Source organism: Monodelphis domestica, chromosome 2 (genome assembly GCF_027887165.1).
Source record: "Monodelphis domestica isolate mMonDom1 chromosome 2, mMonDom1.pri, whole genome shotgun sequence".
Classification (NCBI taxonomy): Eukaryota; Metazoa; Chordata; class Mammalia; order Didelphimorphia; family Didelphidae; genus Monodelphis; species Monodelphis domestica.
This window is the reverse complement of record NC_077228.1, coordinates 22895152-22914716: the sequence shown is the minus strand read 5'-3', so window position 1 is coordinate 22914716 and position 19565 is coordinate 22895152. Positions and strand designations below refer to the sequence as shown.

Below are 19565 nucleotides of genomic sequence, written 5' to 3'. Positions count from 1 at the left end.
TATAAATATTTTTGTGCAAATAGGTCCTTTCTCAGTTTTTTTTAATCTCTTTGGACTATAATCACAGTAGTGGATGGCTGGATCAAAGGGCATGCAGAATACTCTTAATAATGTCATCAATCCTACTCTAAGACTGCTTACAGGCATCAGATAAGAGTAGGGGGAGCCCAAGTTTCTGGACTGGCAATCCTTCAAATCAATCTTATTCTATGGCCATAGAGCTGGGAGTGTGAACAGAAAAAGAGAAAGAGCAAAAAACCTCTTTGCTTTTGCAGTTTCTCTGTTGTGTGTCTTGGAGAAAGTTTCATGTATTGGGCTGTGCCATAAGTTGCTTGAGGTTTTATATCCTGAGTCTCTCTCACAGGTGGTTGGGCAGTCAGGAGTCTGGGTCACATAGTAAAAATTATCTTTGACAAAACTTGTAAAACTTTTCTCCATTATCTTTTATTTTCCTTTTTGCTTCCTTATGTATTTTAGAAAGAAATCTCTTAGTGGTCCCTCTGTTGCATTATTGTTTTTGTTGGTGTTTTGTTAACTCCATAAATATCTTTCATTTTTAGAATATTTTCTTTTTTTCTCTCTGGGGTAATTTATTTTACCTGTGCCTTCCTAAGTTAATGTGTTTATTTACCTTTTTACCATTTCAGTTTTGAGAAGAATTTGCAAAGAAAATAATTTGTTCAGATATGATTTTCTTTGCAGCAATGCCTCAAATGTCTCTTAAATTGAATATCATCTTTTTTTCATTAATGTTTATGCTCATGTTTTCAGGCTTTGTCACCTCAGATTGCATTTTGAATTCTGATGCCCTTTCAGATGTAATTTCCATTCCTTTTGATAGTTTCTGGCAAATGAAGAATATGAAACAGTCCTTGGAATTCAGATTTCTTTTTCTTTATATTTGAAGGGCTTTCTACAGATCATTTGAGGAATTTGCTGCTTGTCATTGGAATTATTAAATTTAATCATTGTGTGCTTTAGAATTTTCATTAAAAGTCTACCCCCCCCCAAAGCAATATATGGAATCTTTTGATTGGCATTTTGTTTTATTTGTTTAGAAATTTTAGAATATTTTCTTGTAGTCTTACTTTAAAAATTTTTTTTGCTTTCTGTCTTAGAATCTGTAGTTGGTACAGTTCAAGCTAGAAAAGGGGTAAAGGCTAGGCAATTGAAGTTAAATGACTAATTCAGGGTCATACAGCTTGGAAGTATCTGAGATCACATTTGAACCTAGGACCACCTATCTCCTGGACTCACTCTGCATCCACTGAACCCCCTAGCTGTCCCTCTTATATTATTTCTTGAAATATTTTGTTTGTTTGTTTGTTTGTTTTACTGACCATTTTCTTCTAGGAAATGTATTTGAGATCATTATATTTTGTTCATATGGTGACCATATTTTGTTTTAAAGTTACTGCCTTTTGTAACTATTCTTTCATATTGTTCTTTACTTCTCTGTCTTACAATCTTCTGTCTTAGCACTTACACAGTGCTTTAAAGATTGCAAAATGCTGTATGTGTGTTATCTTTGCATTTTTAGTCTATCTATGTTCTATGTTTTGTTTCTTTGGTGAAGATTGTCACTATAGATTCATCTTTCTATTCTCCCAATTATTTCTGCTTTCATAATTGTGAATTTCACAATTCTTATTTCTTTTTAAAACCATTTAGGAATATCTTTATGTAGTTCCATCTTCTCCTGAGGATCCATAGGGTCCTCTATCTACCTCATCAGGTTTTAATTTCCTTGATATTTATTCATAGATTCATTCCTAAGTCTACATCTGGTCTTATTTAGATGATTTAGAGGCCATCATCTATTCTGTTAATAATTCCTTCCTTGTTGATTTATCTGTTTTTGTTCAAAGTCTTTGAATTTTTTTTCCTCCTGGAATCTTTAGTAATTTCAATCACTTTTCCTCATATTGTTCCATTTTTCACTTTCTGACTCTTTCCCTTTTAATAGTGTCTTCTCTAGATGTTTCAAAGTGGTCTCAGTTTCCTTCTTTGCTGGGCAATTCATTCTTTCCTGGCTTCAATCTCAGTTCCAAGTGATTTCTAGGGAAAGGTAAAAGGCAGAAAATAACCAAACCCAGCTGGATGCTAGTCTCTTTAGCTTCCAACCTGGTGGCTCCATACATACTTGAATCCTTCTCCAGTTTCCTCTGCTTCATCACCCAGTGGCTTTAGTCCTTTGCTATTCTCTAACAGCAAAAATCATGCTAATAATAATAAAAAATGATACTGATAATAAGTAACATTTCTGTAATATTTCAAGGTTTGCAAATATGCCATCTCATTTGATCCTTACAACTCTATGAGATAAATTATATTATTACCACATTTCACAGATGAAGCAACTGAGGGTGAGAGAATTTAAATGACTTCTTCTGTGTTACCCAGCTAGTAACTGTATGATCCAGGATTTGAACTCAAGTCTGAGGTTGAGGTCCATTTCTGTTATGTCCCCTAACTACATCAAGAATATCATAGATGCAATATATTTGGGTTTCATTGAGGTATTTGACAAAATTAGAATCATAGAATGTGAAAACTGAAAAGGAAAGTTGAAATACCATTGAATCCAAATGATTTAATGTAGAAATAAGGAAACTGAAGAACAGAGAAGGAAGTGACTTGTCAAAGATCACACAAGTTAGTAGCAGAGTCCAGATTAGAAGCTAAGGGCCTTCACCTGAAGAACAATATTCTTTCTACTGTACCAAACTATCTCCTGACATCTTGGAAGATGGAATAGAGAGAATTTGGTTGGATGATAATATGGAGATAGATTTGGAAGTGGTTGAATGTCCTGACCCAAAGATGCTTGATTGGAGCAGTCTCTAGTAGCAGACCTTTGTGTATTGTCCCTGGATAGGTTCTGTTCTGCATTTTAAAGATGATTAGAATGATTATACAAATAGTATGTATATCATATTTGCAGCTGATCCATCATGGAGGAAGAAAAGCTGGGAATTTAGACAACACAACTGGGACCTTTGGAGGCAGTATGGTCCTTTTCACCAGAGGTACTTGAGCTTTCACTCTGAGATGACTTTCCATGTATATTTTATATATTGTGATTGTATGTAGCTATTTTAATGTTGTCTCCCCCATTGTACTGTGACTCCCTTAAAGGCAGGGACTGCCTTTTTTGCCTTTTTTATATCTCCAGTACTTAGCACAATACCTGTACACAGTAAGAGCCTAATAAATGCTTATTGATGAAACAGAATCTGACTTCTTACTTATCACAGAAGAGATTCCTGAAATGGGTGGGAGGTCTAATGAAAAGTCCTTTAAACTTCTTTTTAGCTCTAAAACTTGGATTCATGAATGATCTAAGATCCTGATTTGACAGAGAATAAATTGCTCCAGGTCACAATGAATAAGAGATGCAGCTGAGATTGGAAGCCTCAAGTTTTTGGCCCTTCTTCTCTTTTTCCACTATACCATCCTGCTCATGTTTTTTGTTAAGCCTCAACTTTGTCCTTGGTGACTGGCATGCACAATGGGTGGGCCAGGGCAACTGATTTATGGGCCTGGATGGGATGTAAACTCTTGCCATGTTTGACCTCTTGATCCTGACACAGAGGAGGAAGGATGCAAAGGATTGTTGTAGGAGAAGTACCACCATGGTAAACTCGGTGGGAAGTCGGGTATAAAGGAGACTCTGGCAGGGGGAGCTGAGACCCCAGTGCCCTAAATCACTCTGATTTGTCTTTTCCTTAGACATTTTGGGTAAACCCCGTACCTGCTGCTGACATGGAATGAGCATTTACCTTATCTGCTGTAGGGAGGAATGTCTAAATAGAAATTTGTCAGATGGACTTGAAAGAGTCTCTGAGCTCCCAGAGACAGGTGATGGCTGACCCAGGTCTGGGATTGTAAGTCAGGAGAGAGCAATGAAATCCGGGGGATAGTGGGGTAGGATAGGGAAGAAATTGAGAAAGGAATGCAAAAGAGAAACCATGGATGGGACCATCAAATCCTGGGATGCTCAACAGAAGGGAAACAGGCACTGAAATCTGCAAGAAGTCATTAAGGGATCATGGGAATCTTGAACTTGATCCTTTCTCAAGTATCTTCTATCTCTAAGTTTAATCTGTTCATTTTATAGATGAGGAAACTGAGACGTAAAGGTAAAGCGACTCACTTTACTTACCTGGAACACACGGTAGTTAGAAATTAAAACTATGCAGATAAAAGAAATCAAGGAAGATGCCCATCGATGGGGCATAGCTAAAAAAATCTCAGTGCATAGCATAAATGAAATATGAGTGACTGTGCTGTAAGAAGGGAGGCATATGGTGACTTCAGAGGACCATTGAAAGAAGCACATTGTTACAAAGAGACATAAAGACAGTGATAACAACAATAAAAATGGAAAGAATGATAAAATAGTAGAAAATGATTATTTCACAATAATAAAGAAGAAGCCTGATGGAGAGAAAAAATGGGAGAAGTCATGTCTCCCTGCTTCTTGGCAGAGGTGGGCGTCCATAGATGTGGAATGATGGCATTTACTGTCAGTTTTGGGCTTCACCTGTTATTGTATTTGCTTTTATTAATTTTCTCCTCATTATTCTTGCTTTTCTGCTTTCTTAAAAAAATTCTTGATAAGATGGACAATAAATAGACAAGCAAGATTACTTGATGTTTAATGTTTGTCCTTGGAATGATCTTTTGTTTTTAAAGGTGCATTCATTTTAAATGTGCAAGTTTATTAATGCCTTTAAATAAAGACTTAGAAACACAATATTAATATTAAAAATTCTTACTCTCTGTCTTAGAATTGATACAAGTATCAATTCCAAGGTAGAAAACTAGTAAGGATTAAGCAATTGGGATTAAGTGACTTGCCTAGGGTCACACAGCTAGGAAATATTTGAAGCCAGATTTGAAGCCAGTCCTCCTGACTTCAGGCCTGGTGCTGTATCCACTGAGCTACCTTGCTATTCTCTTTTCTCCTTTAAAAAATGTTCTTAGTTGAAATTGATGGGAAGGGGCAAGGGAGGAAAATATTGGGGAATCTAGCCAATGTAAAGACAAGTTATCAATAGCAAGCAAGAAAGAAGTTCTTGCCCAATTTGTTGGTAGTCCAAAGCAGAGAAAGCACTGACAATGATTCCCAAGAGGGAAGGAGTTGGGGTCTTTATCATAGCCCTTTCTATAGATTTTGGAGGAAGGAGTTTCCTTGATCAGAACCTGTCTTTGACTCACAATCACTAGTTCACTCTGACACTGGTACTGGGTACTAATCAGGAATTGACTGTGTCTTATCTAGAAAATATATGTCCTTCAGTAAGGAACATACATATGCCCACCTTCTTGGGTGGTGCCCAGTTCAACAAATCAGCAAATCAAAAAGAGAAAATTTCCCAAAATACTCTTGTTTAACTCTAGATTATTCCCACCATTTGCTTCCTCCTCTACTACTCATGTGCTATTCAATACTAGAGGAATCTGCTATGCTACTTCAAGCCTTAGTTATGTTTGGTGTATTGCTATAGTATCATAATTGGTCCCCCTCCCTTAGATTTCTTTCCTTTCTAATCCATCCTTCATACAGTTGACAAAGCTATAATCCTAAAACCAAGGACTGACCCTATGACTCTGTTGCTCAATAAACTCCAAAGGCTCCCTATTGATTTTAGGATGAAATACAATTTTTTTTTCGTTTGGTTTTTACACATTTTAATTCCAGTCTCCAACTCAGCTTTTCCTAATTTATTATTGATTTAGAGCTATAGGGCATCTTACATGCCATCCTGTCCATCCATTCAGGTTACAGATAAAGAATCTGAGATAGAAAATGGTTTTAACTTATCTGAGGTCAAATAATTTCTAAATTTCTAAAGAAGAATTTGAACTCGGGTCCTTTTGACTCCAACTTCAGTACTTTGTCTACCATGCCTTCTGGTACATAAGACCTTTGAGGAAAGGCCCTATTTCCTTTTTGTCTTTGGATCTCTAACATCTATCCCCATGCATTGCCTAGACTAAAGAAAATGATGTAGAAAATGTTAATAAAGTAGATTAAACTTAAAAATATATATAGCCCTGTTTTGTTCCCCAAATCTATCATTACAAATGAACTGTAGAAAGACCTTTCTTCACCCAGCCCTGGGAAGTGGGTAGTATTTTACCCACTAATATTTTACAGTTGAGGGAACTGAGTCTCAGAGATTATGACTTGCCCACAGTCATTTGGCCTGGCAAGGAAACAAAGTCAGAATTCAAACTCTAGTTCTTCTGTCTCTAAAACCATTGTTCTCTCCTCTGAAAGATTAGTCTTTTTTCTGCTTCTTGGCTCCATTGCAAAGGGAATGGAATTGATTTTTATTAAAAAAAAGTTGTCAATCAATAAAGGTCATGGTTTCTTCACCCTGGAGAATATGTGATTTGCCATGTAAGAAAATCTCTAATGGAGAACCTATGATGGGTCCCTCAGTTTGCTCAAGGAGTATTTAATTGTGCAGAGTGGCATGCTGATAAAGTTTAACAATTGATTCTCAAAAAATGTATACATGGTATCCGTTTAATATATTGACATTTTCTCCATTACTTTCTGAAATTCTATCAATAAAACAAATCATTGAGCCTCAATTTGCAGCATTTGCTGAATTTTTAGATGTGTTTGCACTAAAAGTTTAATAATCAGCTCTTCCAAGCCAGTTTGAGCAGACTGCAGCATCCCTTAGGGCTCTCCCATCTTGTTACTTCTGTCTCTTTGGTCCTGCTTGCTTTGGAAAGCTGAGTGAAGGAGACCTCCATTTCCTCAGAATCTGTACACTGGTTTTCCTTCTCCCTCTCTTCTCTGGTTTTACCCCAGAGTACATTTTGGTCCAGGCTTTCCATTTCTGTAGTTTGTAGCTTAACACCTGGAGGATGGAGGAGACCAAACATCAGGAATCCTGACATCTCTGGTCAGTTAATCACTCACCCAGGGTTGATGCCAACAGAATCCAAGGCTGGGTTTGAATTTGACCTTTCGTGCTGGTCAGGGCATAGAGAGGAGAGGTTGCCACCCTATTAGGGGACACATCCTGGGAAAGGTACCCCTGGAAGACTGTCACTGGTTCTGGAGTCCTTACATTGTTCAGCCTAGAATTTTGATAATCTTCCCTGAAGGGTCAAAGGATTGTAGAGTTTAGGGCTAAAAGGGACTTTAGATATCCCTTAGCATCTAAGGGGCCCCCAAACTTTTTACACTGTCCCTCAGACATCATCACCATAATTACCACACCTTTGACTGAAATCATCAAAAAGACCCTTCTAACATTGCATGCTTGGAGGGAGGTTTTTATCAGCAATAATTCTGGTACTTGGGATTCTGAGCCAAGGTGATTAGCTTTGAGATGCTCAGAAACATCAGGGTTTCCCTTGGATTCAAGCATGAAAATGGTAATAAAAATCGCTCTCTCTAGATAGGGCTCCAAACTCTTCATCTTCCTTGACTTATGAATGGGGCTCAGAATGGAAAGGGGACTTGACCAAGGTGACAAAATGTCTTGACAGGGAAGTCAAAACTTGAACCCATGTCCCTTGGGTCCAGATTTAATGATTTTTCCCTATACAACACTGTTTTACAAGGTCAGGATTCCCAACCAATTTTCATACATAGGGGTTCACTCAGGAACTTAAGTGGTTAAGATAATCTCAACTCAGTGTAGCCTAAAGTAACTCTAATACCTGGCTGGAAGACCTGAATGCCATCTGGGAACCCTAGTCACGTTCCTAGAAGAGATTTGGATGGAGACATGCAGTGTGTGAGCCAAGGGAACACAACAAGGTCAGCTCCTTCCATCAGGTTGGGTCTGAAGCTCTGGAAACCTTCTTCATCCCCACAGCCTTGGATTGACCTTTAATTTGGAATATTTTTCAAAGGCAAAACACAGGAAGGCTGTTGAATCTTTGCTAACTAGGAAAAGAGCCACTTTTGTCCTGGGGAGGAAAGGCGTGGGGCTCCGTGTGCTGCCCAGAATCATCTAGGCTAGAGTTAAGCATAAATTTAGCACTGGGAGACAGCAGGAGATGTGGGAAATGGAATCCGGTGGAGAGCAATGGAAAGTCTGGGAGAAAACTGACCTCCTCTCCCTTCAGAGAGATCCAATGTGGTTACCTGTCCAGAGATACACCAACTCAGAGGCAGATAAATGTCCAAGTCAGGAGGGACAGCAGAGAAGGAGCTGTATGGCTGGGAGTCAATTGAATCAATAGCCCTATTCCACTTCCAGTACCTGAAAAGTCAAAACTTGAACCCATGTCCCTTGGGTCTAGGTTTAATGATTTTCCCCCATACACCACTATTTTACAAAGTCAATGGATCAACCAACCAAAGAGCCCTTCATCAATTTGGAAGGAGCAAAGGCTTACAAACACGGATCAAATGAGGTAGTGTTACATAGGAAGTGTATCCCTTAAAGAGATTCGGTCATGTCCTTGTGTGCTTTTGAATGAAGATGCAAGCCAGGTTAGTTTGGGAGATGTGAGAGGTGGACAGACCAATAAGAGAGAAGAACTTCAGCTGAATTGCTAAGGGAAAAGCACTTGGAGTAGAGGAGGAAAGACAGAGACAGAGACAGAGACAGAGACAGAGACAGAGACAGAGACAGAGACAGAGACAGAGACAGAGACAGAGACCAAGCCAACAAGTGAGAGTTGAATAGAGAGTCAGTGGCTTGCCCTACCCTGTGAAAGGCAGGGCTAAAAGGAATTTTAGAACAGAGATTGTCAAAGATGGGAGGGACCTTAGAATGGAGAATATCAGAGCTGGCTGAGCTCTCAGAGATCAAGTTCAGCTTAGTATATTTTATAGATGGGGAAACTGAGTTCCTGAGAGGGAGAGTCATTTGCTGAAGGTCACACCTCCAGGTTTCTTGCTTCAGCAGAGCCAGGCCAGTGGGAATGCCAGCTTGGGAGCATCCATGTAGGACAGGGAGGAGTGGTAACACTCTGTTCCTCTACAGAACTTGACTCCCCTGGATGGAAAAAGCAATTCCTCATTGAGTAAACAAAGATCATTTTACTCTACTCCTGTGTTTTTACTTTAAAAGGACACAAAGAGTAAGATCTCCAATTATGGGTGGATGGGAAGAACATCCAGACTTCCCAGAACTGTGGGGACGTGGCCTGGCTTACAGCAATTCTAGGTTGTCTGACCTTGACTTGCCACTAAGGGCTTCTCCGAGGGTGATTTATTTCCTGGCACAGGTTCCATGATAATGAATCCAAATCTTCCACTTTCCTCAAGTGTCCTCTCTATCCCCCCCTTCGCCTCAACCATTCCTTTATCCTTAAAGGTCTACTTTAGCTCATAGGATCATACATGGCTGAGACAGACCTTAGCCTCATCCCCAGATTTTACATATGAGGAAGCTGAGGCTCAGAGCAGTAAAATGATTTGCCTGAGGCCATCCACATTGGGTAGGACTGGGATTTGAGCCAGGGATTGACTATAAAGTCTCCTGCCTGCAAGTCCAGCTTCCTTTCTCCTTTTTGTGGTCATTTGCTTTTTAAACCATCTTCCATGAGAGCCCCCTCCTCTCCCCTCCTTACCACCATGTTCACATAGTTCTGGACTTTCACCAACTGTATTCTCCCCATCCTGCCTTAGAGGAAGAGGAAGAGGAAGAAGAGGGATCTCTCTTTTTCAACTGAGGAGAGGCATTGTGGGTTGAGTTGGAACAGACCCAGATTGAGAGTCTCAATGATCTTGGGGAAAAAATCTCTCACCTCCCAGGGATACCTCTGAGGTCTCTTTTAGCTTTGAATGTATGAACCTTTGAGCCTCAGCTTCCTCCTCTGTAGGGTTGGCATAGACTGCCTCTGAGATCTCGTCTAGTTCTGCCTCAATGCGATATACCTATTCAATGTCCACAAAGATTGCCCAAAAAGAATATAAGTTCTATGAGGACAGGAGCTGCTTTTACCTTTTCCTTTGCATGCCCAATACTTAGTACATTATCTGTAAATGAGTGAGAGATGAACAAATGTTTGCTGACTGACTTAATGATTATCTTTCTCCCTCCCTAATTCAAAAGTCATTGTCCTTGGCAGATCCCCCCACAAAATAAATAAAAATAAAAGCCAAGCCCTTTTGCTTCCCTAATGCTATGAGTTATCATCTTTGCTCTTCTCAGGCAATGCTCTTGGTCCTTTTGGGACGTTCTTCTCCCCCCAGTATGCCTAAAACATTAACAAAAAATCTCAAATAACCAAGAAATACCCCCTCCATCCCTTTTCTTGTCCTTAACTTCCCTTGCTGGCCTCAGCAAAATTTGAGTTTTTGCATTCCTGGCACTCTTTTTATGGGACCACAGCATGCTCTTAGATTCATTCTGTTATTGTCTTTTCTTCTGTCCTTTGTGCTTATCTTAAAAAATCAACTAACCTGGAGGCAGCTACATAGATCATTTGATTGAGAGTCAGGGCTAGACATGGGAGGTACTAGATTCAAATCTAACCTCAGACACTTCCAAGCTGGGTGACCCTGGGCAAGTCACTAATCCCCTTTGCCTAGCCCTTACCACTCTTCTTCCTTGGAACCAATACACAGTATTGATTCTAAGATGGAAGGTGAGGGTTAAAAAAACAATCTTCCCATTTTTAAGACATTTTACTTCTTGGGACCTCAGTTTCTTCAACTATTAAGTGAGGTGCGGGAGAGTGCTTGTGTTAACTGGACAGTTCCATTCTCTTCTTGTCTATGGTCCTAGGAGGGCATGCATTTCAGTTCTAGGAATAACTTGTGCAATGGTTATTTTTGAATGGAACACAGATAGGCTGTATGAGGAGTGATGTGTATCAACATTGAGAAAGTAGGCTGGACCCAGATTATGGAGGACCAGAGTTCTCAGGCTGAAAAGTCTGTGTTTTCTCTTGAGACAATAGGAACCCATTGGGTATTTGGAGCAGGCATCTGGATCAGGAAGATTATTTTGGCCGCTATAGAGAGGATGAATTAAAGACAGAAGAGAATAGAGGCAGAGAGATCCACTGGGAGGTGGTCGAAATAGTCAAAGCAAGAGGTGATGAAGGCAATGGTGGATGTGTGAGAGGACAGAAGGAAATAAGTGAAGGATACTGTGAGTATCAAATCAACAATACTGGTTGGCTGTGGAGGAAAAGGGGAAGGAAGACTTGAAGAGGACCTTGGGATTCTGACCCTGGACAACTGGGACAATGGTAATGCATGCCACAAAAAGGAGGAGTGGGCATAGGGGTAAACCTGAGAAGTTCTACTTGGATTTAGAGGATTTCAGATGCCCATGGGACATGGGCATCCAAGTGAAGCAGATAGTAATTTGAGACTGGTACTCAGGAGAAAGGTGGAAGCTAGATACAGGGTTTTGGGAGTCATCTGCATAGAAATAATTGAACCCATTTTGTTGTTGTTCAGTCCTTTTCAATTATGTCTACTTTGGGATCCCATTTTTTTGGCAAAGATATTAGAGCCATTTGTCACTTCTTTATTAAGTTCATTTTATAGATGAGGAAACTGAGGCAGACAGAAGTAAGTGACTTGCCCAAGGTTACATAGCTAGTAAATGTCTGAGGAGAGATTTGAATTCAGGAAGATGTCTTCTTATCTCTAGGCCCAGCACTCTAATCACTGTACTACCTAATCAGATTGATTAAAACCAGAGCAATAGATGAGATCCTGGAGAAAGAGAAGAGAAAATTCAAAATATAATAAACACTTTTCTTGAATCACCTATATTTTATTCTAATTTCTTATAAAACTATGTGACCCTTTTCAGGAAATAGATAATAACCACAGTCTTTCTTTATGTTTTGCTTTCTCTAGCATTTGTGTTATAATACCAGAACAAAATTTGAGGGGAAAAAAAGAGAGGGAAAGAAATTCTCTTTCAAGAATCTAGTGGTTGGCCCTGTCCATGTCCCAGGGTCATGAAGACCCTGTTTTTCACCCATTATTTTCTAGGGAGTCAGGAAAAGGGTGAAGAGGGAGATAGAAGTCTGGGGAGTGAACTTAGTTTCAATTCCACAGGACACTAGCTTCTTTTGCTAACTGTTCTGCTCCTCGACTTGGAGGGACCCTTGGTCAATATTTCAGAGCAATCAGTTGCTTTTGCTCCTGATCGGGACCCTCAAGTCACATGTATCCCTGTCTTTCTCCTCCAGGGAAGGGCATCTATCCTTTCCTTCCACAGTAGAATCCTACTCCAAGAAGGGTTGAGGTTGATTGGACAAAGTCAGTATATAAAAGATGCTAGGAAGACTTCCTCTTCTTAGTCCCTGGGTCAAAAATCTCCCTCTCTCCCCAGATAGTTTTACTTTGAGCCTCCAGAATTAAAGAGCTCTTTAGAAAAAGAGGCAACATGATTCAGTCCTTTTCAATTATGTCTACTTTGGGATCCCATTTTTGGGATTTGATTTGAGATCAGAGGAAACTGGAGAAATTTTCTACCTTTGTTATTTACTACTTGTATAACTTTGGGCAAATCACTATTGTTCTTGGCCTCTGTTTCCCAACTTGTAAAACTGGCGGGATGTCCTACATGACCTCTGAGATAGTTTGAAGCCCTATGATCCTATGACCTTCTCAGGAGGCCCATTCTGCTTTGGGGCAGCTTAACTGTTAATTTTTTCACTCTAACTAATCACTCTTCTCCAAGATAGCCCTTCAGAGTCTTGAAGACAGCTTTCACGCCCCATCTAAATTTTCTTGTTGTACGTTTAAATGTCAGACTAAGAATTTTAAACCTGATGCCATGGAGATATTTCATGGGAAGTCTGTGAACTCAGGTGGAAAAATGCATCTTTAGTTTTTAAACTCTAAATGAAATGTAACGTTGACCTCAATTACGGATGTAGGTAACAAACCATGATTCTGTGAAGCATCCAGAGGCTTCAATGGGCTGACTACCAAAGGAGTCTGGGGCAAAGATAATAATACTAATAACCTCCAATTTAGATATTATGAACTCTAGAATTTTTCTAGAGACAATTATTCCCCTGCATTTCTGAATAAGAGTTTTATATGCCATGGGGAAACGAGAAGAGGTTCTTTGATAGCATGATTTCCTTGGGGTATGGGGAGGTATGGGGTATGGAGGTAACCCTGGAGCTCAAGCTCTGTGTGGTCCCACCAAGCTGGGAAAGACTTTGAGATGACAGGTGATGGGATTATAACCCGAGCATCAGTCTAGCTATTTGGAGAGTATCATCACAAAAAGAGAATTTTCAACCATGGCAACTCTAGAAAGCTATCTACGAAGATCCAGAAGGATATCAATCTATGCAAGTGAAACGTATATTAGAAAGAAGAGCAGAATCTTGAAGTGTTTAACAACAAAATCATGTATTATTAGAAGTATTTTTATGAAGGAGTTTCAGGGGCAGCAGATAGCAGATCTAGTCAGTCCTGAAGACAGATAGATCCAGGTTTAAGTCTCACATCTGATACACACTGGCTATTGACCCTTGGACTAGTCACCTGACCTCCTAATGGTCCAACCAGTTCTCTGAAACTATAGATAATAGAGCTGGTGCCAGCCTGCCTCAATAGAGGGACTTTCCTCTTCTGGAAATTTCCCATGGCAAAGAATTGACAGATATAGGCCCTTGCTGAGAAGGCAGTCTAGAACAGAAGAAATAGCTATAGATATGGAATGAACTGGCCTGGGATGGCTTGGGGCTCTGCTACTTAGTAAGTTATATGATTTGTGCGAAGTTTTCTTAACATTCTGAGCCTCTCAGTGTTCTCATTGATAAAGTGGGGATAACCTATAATTGGGCATACCTGTAACGTTTACCTTGGGATTGTTGGGAGGATCCAATTAGATGGCTTGTGTAAAGTCCTACTGAGACTCTTAAACACATCAGTTATTATTATTATTATTTAATGAACATTTATCAAGTGGAAATATTGACTTGAACCAGATTTAGCCACTTGGCTAAGTGGTTATGGATGTATGAAAACACAATGTCTTATTCAATTGTGGGCAACAAATCTTAGAAAGAATGCTGTTAGGTTGGAGAATATCCACTGCGGAGCATCCAGGGTGGGTAAATAGACTGGAGTCCATACCAGCAGAATTGATTGAAGGAACTGGAGATGTATAGCTTGGAATAAGATTAAAAGTAGAGAAAGAAAGAAAGCCAGACCTAGAGACGGGAGGTCCTAGGTTCAAATCTGGCCTCAGACACTTCCCAGCTGTGTGACCCTGGGCAAGTCACTTGACCCCCATTGCCTAGCCCTTACCACTCTTCTGCCTTGGAGCCAATACACAGTATTGACTCCAAAATGGAAGGTGAGGGTTTAAAAAAAAGTAGAGAAAGATATTTGTGTTTGAGCATATCAAGGGATGTTATGTGAAGGATGGATTGACTTTATATTCTTGGTCCCAGGATGTGGAACCAGGATTCGGGACTAGAATTTCAAAGAAACACGTTTAGTGTTCAGTATGCAGAGCTCTTCAAAAGTGGAATGGCTTAATTCAAGAGACTGTGAATTTTCCCTTCCCGAAGGTCCTCAAATAGAGGTTATATGACTGCTTATTGGGATTGGTATTAAGGATTCCTTCTGGGTAAATTTTGTCCTACATGGCAGCTAAGGTCTCTTTGAAATCTCAAATTCCATAATTCTGAGATGTTGCCACTGCGAGGGAATCCCGAATCCAACATTGTCAGTTCCATGAGAAAAACCAACACCTGTTGATCCCTCCAATGATGAAAGGTAGCCTGGTTCAATGGCTAGAACACCAACCTTGGAGTCAAGATAACGGAGGTTCAAGTTCTCCCTCCGGTACTGAGTGAGTGGTCATGGGAACACAGGGAGCAATGCCTGTAACTCAGTAACTTAGAGGGGAGTTGATGGTCCCTGCCAATGGAGAACATTTCGACTCATAAAGTTTCTCTATATATGAAAACACTTATATACAAAAATGAAAGATACTGTGCCATGTGATAGGATGTAAGGACAGATGAAACAAAGACTCTTCCCCAAGGAGATTAAGAACAATAGGAAATGATGTGATACGGTTAGTTTGCAAAGTGATATATCTAGAAAATATTTTTAAATAGATTTTTACATGTGTGGATATACATACTTATATACATATACACACTCATAAATATGGAATACATGTCTATACACAAAGACATACATGTGTACACACATATACAGATAGAAAGAAGCAGCTAGGTGGTGCTGTGGATAGAGTGCTAGTTGTGGACTTGGGAAGACTCATCTTCTTGAGTTCAAATCGAGCCTCATCTACATATTAGCTGTGTGACCCTGGGCAAATCATTTAACCTCTGTTTTCCTTAGTTTCCTCATCTCTAAAATGGCCTGGAGAAGGAAATGGCCACTACTCCAGTATCTTTGCCAAGAAAAATCCCAAATAGAGTCACAAAGACTTAGACTCAACTGAAAATAACTAAGTAATGATAACATATAGTAAAAATAGATGGAGAGATAGAGATTTAGATAATTAGACAGAGAAAACATCTACTCAGCATTTACTCAGCATTTACAAGATGCTAGAGATCATAGATTGTAAGCTCCTTGAGGACAAAGACTGTCTTTGGTTTCTTTTATGAATCCTCCGCACTTAGGACAGTTCCCTGACACATAGAGTAGATGTTCAATGGTTGATTTATTGGATTCCCTGTTCTTAAGGGGCTTATATTCTAATGAGGGAAGATAACTTATGAAGTATTGAACACTAGTAAGGGGATGTGGCTGGGGTGAAGGTAACTACGTGGGCTGGAGATGCCCATGGAGCACTTATGGAGGCCTGGAGTCAAGCAAGATAAGGCTAGAGTTGGCTTATCAAAGTCCAGGGTGGCCCCAGGAACAGAGTCCAGTTCTCAGGTGAGGAAGGGAAACCTCAGTGGAGTACCACAGGCATGTCCTGGGAGAGATGGCCCTGAAGGTGTACTTATTAATCCCATATCACGAATGGAGAAAGTGAGGCTCCTAGCAATTTGGTGACTGGTCCAAGACTATCCGAAGTGTGAGAATTGGGACAGATAGGGAAGTATGTAAGGGAGAGAGGGGGAGGAGTGGAAGAGAGAAGTCCAGACAGTATGCTGGGAGGGAGAGTCTTAAGCAAGGAGAAGCTAGGAGGGTCCTGAGGCTTCTCTCTGATCAATGGGTAACAGTGGAAGAAACTTTGGCTGCTTCTTCAGAGGTCCATGAACTTCATATTCACCCAAGGAAGAGGACACACTTGGAAGGGGAACATTGAGGTCTTGGAGGCTGGAACAGACTGGAAATCCAGGCAAGAGGAGAGGCCCCCTTCTCCTAAGGGGATGTTTCTCATTATCAAACTCCAGTTGTTACCAAGTCTCTAGAGATTTATTAGGGTGTACCCTGAATCCCCTGGCTCTGGGGCCTCTCTGGGATTATCAAGGGGTGGGAAACCTGGGTCCTTCTGGGGACCTGCCTGCCTTTATAGCTGTCAGTAAATTTGAAGAAGGACTGGGATTCAAGACCAGAGAATGAGTGTGTGTGTGTGTGTGTGTGTGTGTGTGTGTGTGTGTGAGAGAGAGAGAGAGAGAGAGAGAGAGAGAGAGAGAGAGAGAGAGAGAGAGAGAGAGAGAGAGAGGGAGGGAAGGAGGGAGGGAGGGAGAGAGAGAGAGAGAGAGAGAGAGAGAGAGAGAGAGAGAGAGAGAGAGAGAGAGAGAGAGAGAGAGAGAGAGAGAGAATGGGAGCTGACCTTCAAGATTATCACAGGAAGAGGGCTTATATTTGTCCTGCTTGGTCCCAGAGACTGGGGGGAAGTTGTAGGGAAGTACATTCAGGCTGAAGGTCAGGGCAAACTTCCTTCCATGGAGAGCTGTCCAAAGAATAAAGGTGGTGTGCTCCACTCCTTGGAGATCTTTAAGCAAAGCATGGGAGACCACTTGTTCAGTAGGTTAGAATGGGGTTTCCTTTTAGGTCTGAGCTAGAAAAGGGGTCCCTCAGGGATCTTTTGATTTGGAAATTCTATGACTGTCAAGTTTTTTTTTAATTAATTTGTTCACATTTATTAAAGCCCCAATGGATCTGGTACAACTGCATAAGATGCCAGGTGGGGCAATGAGTGCAGTATCTACAAAATGGCGCACTTTTATATTATGTTTAAAAAAAACCCCTTATTTTCCATCTTGGAATCAGTACTGTATATTGGTTCCTAGGCAGAACAGTGGTAAGGGCTAGGCAATGGAGGTTAAATGGCTTGCCAAGGGTCACAAAGCTGGGAAGTGTTTGAGGCCAAACTTGAACCCTGTTTCTGGGCCTGCTAGATCCACTGAGCCACCCAGTTGCCCTCTATATCATGCTTCTAAAGCTATAAAGTACTTTCCTCACAGGGTCCCGCATATGTAGGTAGTACAATATTACCCATCTTTTCAGAGAGGATGAATGACTTAACTGTGATTACAAAGGTGTGGAATGTTGGAGGATAGAAAACATGACTCTTCCATTTTCCTCCCCAACTTAGACTCTAATTGGATGATAAGACAAAGAGTGGATCATATGAATGGGCAGAATGGAAGTAGAGTGGAATTAGCCCTGATTGTGGAGTCACAGGACCTGGGTTCAGATTTTGCCTCTGACTCTTACTTAATAGCTGTGTGATCTTCAGCAAGTGACCAGACCTCAGTTTCTCAAAAGTAAAATGAAGGGGTTGGACTAGATGAACTTCGAGGTCCTTCTTGGATTTAAAGCTATAACCCAATATGGCCTTAGCAGCTCTATGACCAACTTACACCCCAAATAATCCTCTCTACAAAACTGTGATCCACAGTATTAAGAAATAAGTACAAGTACATTAGGAGACACAACAATAAGAAAGATCTCTAGTGGATGGTCATTGTTCATTGAATGCAAGCCCCAAGTGCTTTCCTCTCTACCTTGCTGTGTTCCTGAGTCTCAGTTTCCTCATATTTAAAAAGAAAGGTCTAAAGGAAATAATCTTCCAGTTCCCTTACCTTTAAGTCCTTTGGTTTAAATATTTCTCATCTTTTACAATTTCTTACCTTATTTTTTTACTGTTAAGTTGTCCCATACAGCCTAGAAAAAAAAGAAAGCAGAGGCTTACAAGGGTGGAGGCTACAGGCTAAGCCTTGGCTCTAGCATGTCTGATGTTGGCTTGCATTGGGCCTTCGAGGCCACGGGGAGACTGATGGAAGGAGCCTGTCTTGGGAGCTCCAGCTTGCTGGTAACATTGGGAGCAGCATGGCTACTCATGTGATGTCATTATGCATCCTTCCCTCTGCATGGTGGCAGATTTATGGCTTTTTCCCCTCATAAAACCCCTGATATTCTGCCAAAATGGGGCCAGCTGGATCTAAGGGCAAAAGAGAAATAGGAAAAAAGAAAGCCTAGATGTTTTAAGTCTTTTATTCATTGGGGCTAATGGAATAAGACCTAGCCTAGGAGTAGGGAGACCTGGGTCTGCCAATAACACAATATATGATCTTGGACAAGTCCTTTGCCATCTCTGGGTCCTATTTTTGGTGGTGATAAAATGAAAGTGGTAACTGCTCTATATTTTTACTCCTTTCCAGCTCTAACAATATCCATGGCAGCTCACAGAAGAGTGGATCTGTATCTCCATTGCTCTGGGAGTCTCTTCCTGGCCCTCCTTCCTTCTTTTCTAAAAGAACTAAAGTGGCTTCCTTCAAGTCCCAGCTAAAATCACATTTTGGTTTTTCTTGGTATCTCCAGGGTTTAGTGTAGTGCCTGGTGTATAGTAGGTGCTTAATAAATGTTTCTTGACTTGACTAATTGCTTGGCATTTTATCCATCATCTAGACTATAAATCATGTGAGGAATCTTATATAAACTTATTAAGACTTCTCTTGAACCTGAACCATAGGACTCTCCTGAATCACAGTGTTCAGTACATAGTAGGTGATTTAAAATGTTTGCTAATTCACTGATTATTCATAAAATCCAAATTGCTCTTTTGTCAGAGAATAAAAAGCAGGCTTAGGGAGAAAAATGAGGAAATGGAAAGAAGTGATATATCAAATAATGATCAAATGTTCAAAAAAGAATCAGCATGGTTTTGGCAAGAACAGTTCATCATGGACTAATGGCTCTTTCTTCCATCCCCTTTTTAACTTGTATACAAAATTGATTTTTAAAAAAGAGAGAGTAATTCTATAAATCTAGCTTATTTCGATTTCAGTTCAGAATGTGACAAAGTGCCCCATATTGTTTTTAGGAACAAGATGGAAAGGCAGGGGTTTGTGATAGTATAGTGAGTTGTGTTTGGAATTAAGAGAATAAATAACAAGACCAAAAGAATAGCCATTGATGGCTAATGTCAACTTGAAAGGTATTTTCTCCTGGAGTGAGTGAGGAATCTAGATTATCCTTGAGTTATTTACCACTATAAGGGAAAGTCAAGATATTCCAAAGTAAGAAGAAATTTAAAAGTGAAAAAGTAAAACCTTACATGAGTTAAAAATTAGTTTCCAAAGCGTGAGATGAGGGAGGTATGATGATATAGTATGGGGAAAATCTATTTTGTTGTTGTTGCTATCAGTTAAGTGTGAGTAAATTATGAAGGGAGAAGGAGGAGGAGGAGGAGGAGGAG

The 19565-nt window shown here is 40.2% G+C and overlaps 1 long non-coding RNA gene across 1 annotated transcript in view; it reads right to left on the bottom strand.

The window, feature by feature from the left end:
- Positions 1-6451: 6451 nt before the first annotated feature.
- The window catches only part of LOC103100163 (uncharacterized), a 52600-nt gene continuing 39486 nt past the window's right edge, over positions 6452-19565 (bottom strand). Inside the window, exons 2-3 of the long non-coding RNA XR_461149.2 lie at positions 17998-18031; positions 6452-6884 (exon numbers count right to left, since the gene is read on the bottom strand). This is a non-coding gene — a long non-coding RNA (uncharacterized LOC103100163). The remainder of the gene's footprint in view (positions 6885-17997; positions 18032-19565) is intronic.